Source organism: Zalophus californianus, chromosome 12, assembly GCF_009762305.2.
Source record: "Zalophus californianus isolate mZalCal1 chromosome 12, mZalCal1.pri.v2, whole genome shotgun sequence".
Lineage (NCBI taxonomy): Eukaryota > Metazoa > Chordata > Mammalia > Carnivora > Otariidae > Zalophus > Zalophus californianus.
The window spans coordinates 46,273,462-46,280,014 of NC_045606.1; positions in this window are offsets into that span (position 1 = coordinate 46,273,462).

Here is a 6,553-nt window from a genome sequence, read left to right on the forward strand (position 1 = left end):
GATCGGGTCCCGCGTCGGGCTCCCTGCTCAGTGAGGAGCCTGCTTCTCCCTCTAACCCTCCCCCCTCTCATGTACTCTCTCTCTCTCTCTCATTCTCGCTCTCTCAAATAAATAATCTTAAAAAAAAAACAACAACTGTCTTTGAATTACATGTGTGAAAATTCTCTCATGGATTATTGAATTTTTGATATGATTAACATCAATTCCTTGCACATTTTGCTAAGAAATTTTGAGACAGCATTTTCCTCATGCTGGAAACATAACACAAAATAGGCTTTCTTTTAGAACTAAAAAAAGGATTTGGAGCACCGCAAATATGATTGCTATCAAGCTCTACTTTTAAGGGCACCTTGACTTTTGAAAGAGGTGAAAATTTTTCATTTTCTTTTTCTAATTTCTGAGAAATTACTGAGTTATTGCTTCTTTCCTTGAGTTTTTTTTTTTTTAAGTGGATAGAGGTACAATACATTTTATGTTACCATTGCATTTAAAAAACACTATTGGCAGTGAGAAATCACCAGACTGATTCTGAATGCGACAGGGAAGCACACTGACAGAAAAATAACCAACTGAGGCACCCAGGCATTTAAGTAATATCAACATCAATAACAAAAGTGATTGATAGGTCAAGGAATTACTAACTTAAAAAAAAACTGGGCTTAAAAATAGGGTAAAAATATAATTTGTTTTAGAAAAACCATATTCTGTTACTAAATCATTTGCATATTAGTCATGATTTGTACATGAATGTGACCCTGAGTTCCTCTAAATGTCTTTTTCTCTACACTCATCTCTCTCGAACTTGGGGGGTGGGGTAAAAAAATGAAGAGGGAAAATAATGAGATGTTTTTAAGGTTCTCTTTAGTCCTGCTTCAAAAGTTTATGGTACAGTGGATACCATGTCTTCTAGCTACAATCTGTATATCAAAACCAGGTACTCTAAGAACCTTCAATCTCTTCATAGGAATTTTTTAAGGGTGCATTTTATGAGAGGTTAAACTACCAATAAATATTACCTTTAAAAATAGTGTAAATACATTTAAAAATTCTGAAACTAAAGCCACATGTATAAGTATATCCAACATATGAACCACAAACTGACAGTAATATACAGGGTGTTCACTAAAATGGGTTACTGTCTTATGTACACTGAAAAAATGTCACTTTGAAGTTTTACCAATTCATTCTTTTCCACCATATTACTTCTTATCAAATTAAAAAGAGTCTTAATATTGAACGTACTCAATATTCTAAAAATAACAGACTCATGGGGTACCTGGCTGACTTAGTCGGTAGAGCATGCAACTCTTGATGTCAGGGTGGTGAGTTCAAGCCTCATGTTGGGTGTGGAGCCTCCTTAATAAAAATAAAATTAAATAAATAAACAAACAAATACGTAAAAATGACTCACAACTTAAAGCAATCTTTTAGAAGTATTGTAGCTCGTCCTTCTATCCGTCAAGAAAGGCATATTTAAGCAGCCAAGTTACAAGACAGAGTTTAAATTGATCAACCTTTTAGACCTTGAGTGAAAAACATGTTAAAATGTTCGTTTTCATGGTCAGTCTGTCTCACCTATGTAGAAATTTAACTTGTTAATTAACTTGTTAATCACTGTTTGAGAACACATGGTAAGTTCTAACACAAATGAAGCAGGAACTGGATCTTTGGCTTTTCTTTCTCTGAACATCTCAAAATAATAGTGCTTGGCATTTATATCGCTGTTGAACAAATTTAAACTCTCACTCATACATTATTTTATTTAATGCTTACTAAAACTTAGGAGTAGACATAGTGATGCCTGGAGCCACCTGTTTCAGCTCTGGAGAGCTATTACCTTTTCAGGGATAAGTTTAATAAATGAAATATTAAATTATGTAAACTTAAAACTACATAAATTATATTTGGAACAAAGGCACTAAATTCTCAAGACTCATTTCCTAATTTCTTTACACAAATTTTATCAATAGGAGCTTGTTTCCTTCTGCTAAGTAACTACTACTAGCTTAACTTTACTAAGGAGAAAAACTCAAGAGTGGTGGGAGTGACTTACTTAACACAGTAGGGACTAGAGTAGGGTCTCCAATCCTTATCTACTCTCTCTCTTTTTTTGTCGGTTAAAAAGGGAACAAATATTGCGTACCTGCTAAGTGAAAGGCATTATGATTGGAAATTTAGAGTGAAAGCCTAAAACTTTCTCTCTCCTCACTCAGCTGATGACTTTGCTTTCTTTTTTTAAAATTTTTATTGTTATGTTAATCACCATACATCATTAGTTTTTGATGTAGTGTTCCGTGATTCATTGTTTGTGCATAACACCCAGTGCTCCACGCAGAACGTGCCCTCTTTAATACCCATCACCAGGCTAACCCATCCCCCCACCCCCCTGCCCTCTAGAACCCTCAGTTTGTTTTTCAGAGTCCATGGTCTCTCATGGTTTGTGATGACTTTGCTTTCTATTCTAAAATCAAATAGAAACTCTCAGGGGAGAACTTGAAGTCCCCTCATGTTTGACCTACCAGCTTGTATTTGTCCCTGATCTTAGGTGATTTACTAGCATTATTTGATAGTGAGGGTTATTTTTCTTGGAAACACTTTCTTCTCTGGAATTCCACAATATCACTGTAGACTAGTTTTTCTTTTTTGCCTTTCTTACTGCAGTGTCTCATTTGCTTTCCTTCTCATCTCACTGACCCCTAAATGTTCAACTATAAGTAGGGCATCTAATTATATTTAATAGTATTATAATCTGTCCATCTGTCTATTTATCTCCTTTTCTGACTGCCTATGTATCTGATTTATGTATCTCCATTCCAGAAAGCTCCCCAGAACTTCAGATCTCTGTCACTGGCCTATTTCGTATTTCCACTTATTAGTCCAATAAGCATCTCAAACTTAACATGTCTTAAGCTTAATGCTGAGCTCCTGATATACCTGACCTCTACCTAATCCTACATCAGCTTCTCCATATAGTCTTCCCATTCGGGCCCCAAATCCTGATTACTTTCCTTCATTCACACCCCCAATCCATCTAAAAGCAAATTCTTTCAGAGCTGTTTTCAAAACATATGCATAATTTGATTGCTTGTCAACACCCCCATTTCTACCACCTTGGTCTAAAGTGACCATTCAGCTCCTACCTTAATTAAACCACTTTTTTTTTTTTAAAGATTATTTATTTGAGAGAGAGAGAGAGTGAGTGAGAGTGACCAAGCATGAGTGTTCGGGGAGAGGCAGATGGAGAGGGAGAAGCAGGGAACCCGACATAGAGCTCCATCCTAGAACCCTGAGATCAGGACCTAAGCCACCTAGGCACCCCCATACCAGTCACATTTAAAAAAACCATTAGTTAACATATCAAAACCACAACTGGCAGATCTCTGACTCAACTGTTAGTGAAGTTTTAAGATTTATACCTTCTTTTAGTTTTGTTAATTAAAGTGTCCTTTATTTTTAAAGTATCCAAATTTATTTTTTTTAAAGATTCATTTATTTATTTGAGATATATATATAGAGAGAGAGAGTGAGCGGTGCAGAGGGACAGAGGGAAAGGGAGAGCGAATCCCAACAGACTCTGCACTGAGCATGTATCCAGATGCGGGGACTTGATCTCACAACCCTGAGTTCTAAACCTGAGCAGAAACCAAGAGTCAGACCCTTAACCGACTGCACTACTCAGGCGCCCCTAACATGGGAAAATTTTAACGGAAGACGAAATAATATTCCATTGACTTTCTCAATAAATTAATATCTCAGGATTAATGAGCATTAGTAGCAATTTTGATTTAATATTTTCCCCACAATATTTTACTTTTATAAAATAATAATAGAAATACAACTATGTCACCTTATATACTCCATATAATAGTATTTGGTTAATTCCTTTAGTTGAAAATATTTACCAGTATTTATGAGAAGAAATGAGATATGCTGAGCAATGAGACAATAGCCTAAAGACTCCTTAGCAGAGGCATTTAACAAGGCATGGTTACTTTGAAAGAGTCACTGGTCAATTATGGCATTAAAACTATTTCATTCAGTAAAATGTAATGACATAAGAAACATCACAATTACCTTAAAAAATATAATTATCCCATTGTATACTTGAGTGGCCATTTAACACATTTTTATTGAGCAATTAGTTCCAGTTTTATTGAAAAATGATTGACATATATCACTGTATAAAGTTAAGTGTACAGTATGGTTTGATTTGCATATATTGTGAAGTGATTACTGCAACAGGTTCAGGTAACGTCCACCTTCTTGTATAAATAGAATAAAAAGAAAAGAAAGAAGAAAAGAAGAAAAATTTTTTCTCCTTGTGATAAGAACTCTCAGGGTTTAACAACTTCCCTTTATATCACACAACAGTGTCAGCTGTAGTCATCATATCATATATTACACCCCTAGTACTCATTTTTCTTATAAGTGGAAGTTTATACCTTTTCACCACCTTCCTTCATTTCCCTCTCCCTACCCTCCATCTCTGGTAACCACAAGTTTTATCTCTTCTCCTGAGTTTCTTTCTTTTTTTTTCTTTTTTTTTTAAAGATACTGCATGTGAGATTATACAGTATTTGATTTTCTCTGTCTGACTTATTTTAGTTAGCATAATCCCTTCAAGGTCCGTCCATGTTGTTGCAAATGGTAAGAGTTCTTCATTTTTTATGCCTGAATAAAATTCTAGTGTGTGTGTGCCTCCTGCAAATAACGCTGCTCTGAACACGGGGCTGCAAATGTCTCTTTCACACAGTATTTCATATCCTTTGGATATATTCTCAGAAGTGGAATTGCTAGATCACGTGGCATTTCTATTTTTTTATTTTGTTTTTGATTATCCTCCATATTGTTTTCCATAGTTGTTGTACTAATTTACAATTCCACCAACTTTGCACAGGGTTCCCTTTTCTCCATATCCATACCAGCATTTGTTATCATGAATGAAGGGTGAATTTAGTGAAATGTTTTCTCTTCATCTACTGAGGTGATAGGATTCTTTTCTTTCATTCTGTAAAGTTTATGTATCACATTGATTGATTTGCCTATGTTAAATCTTCCTTGTATCCCAGGGATAAATCCCACTTGATCATGGTGAATGATCCTTTCAGTGTACTGAATTTGGTTTGCTACTATTTTATTGATAATTTTTGCATTTATAGTCATCAGGATATTGGCCTATAGTTTTCTTTTCTAATACTTATTTTCTGGCTTTGATATCAGCATAATGCTTATCTTTTAAATGAGTTTGGGAGTGTTCTCCTTTTTAATGTTTTGGAAGAGTGTGAGAAGGATTGGTATTAATTCTTCTTTAAATGTTTGTTAAAGGGCACCTGGGTGGTTCAGTTGGTTAAGTGACTGCCTTTGGCTCAAGTCATGATCCTGGAGTCCCGGGATCGAGTCCCACATCGGGCTCCCTGCTCAGCGGCGGGTCTGCCTCTCTCTCTGACCGTCCCCCTTCTTGTGCTCTCTCTTTCTTTCTCTCTCAAATAAATAAAAATCTTTTTTAAAAAATGTACCAGTGAAGCCATCTGGTGCTGGGCTTTCCTTCCTTGGGAGATTTTTATTAGTTATTCAATTTCCTTACCAGTAATTGGTCTATTCAAATTTTCTATTTCTTCCTGATTCCGTTTTGGTAAGTTGTATATTTCTAAGAATTTTTCCATTTTTTCTAAGTTGTCTACTTTTTTGGTGTATAGCTGTTCATAGTATCAAGTAATTTTTATTTTCACATATTGTTCTAGGCACTATGCCATGGTAGTGAACAAAATAGATAAGATCCTTGTTTGTATGATACTTAATGCTGGAGGATGAGATGAACAATAGACAATTAAAAGAAGACAAGTTTTAATTACAGCAAATGCTATATAGAGAATCAAAATAAGGTTCCAATTGCTATTATAGATTGAGAAATAAATTCCCTCTCAGATGAGTATTAAGCTGAGATATGAATGACAAAATGATATGCCACATGAATATCAGGGGATAACATTGCACATCAGTGTAATAAACTCAGTAAATATGAGGAAAATTAATGATAGTGTGATTGGACCTTCACGATTGAGGTAAGCATAATAACTGGAGTATAAATGTTCCAGAGAGGAAGTTTCAGTCTAGGTGGGACAGGAAACCATGGAAAAATTCTTAAGGGCAATAGCATGATCTCATTCACATTCTTAAAAGTCACTTTGGTTACATGTGTTGTAGGTAGACAAGAGGGGAAGATGGGCTACAAATAAGTAGACTACTGCAATTAGCAATTAGCCAGGTGAGAGATGATGGAGGCCTAGCCAAGGAAGACGTCAGTGGAGATGACAAAAAAGGGAAGACACAGTATAGTTTTAAAGCCTGATTCATAGAACTTGCTTATGGATTGGGTGAGGGTTATATAGCAAAGAAAGAAAATCAATGGCAAACCCTAGAATTTGGCTTGAATAACTGGATGCATTGTACTATTATTCACCAAATCAGCAAGACTGGTAGGTAAGAAGTTTGGTTGTATCTTAATATTATTTTCTCAAAACCATCTCCACTCTTTTAAATTGTCCTGTGTACT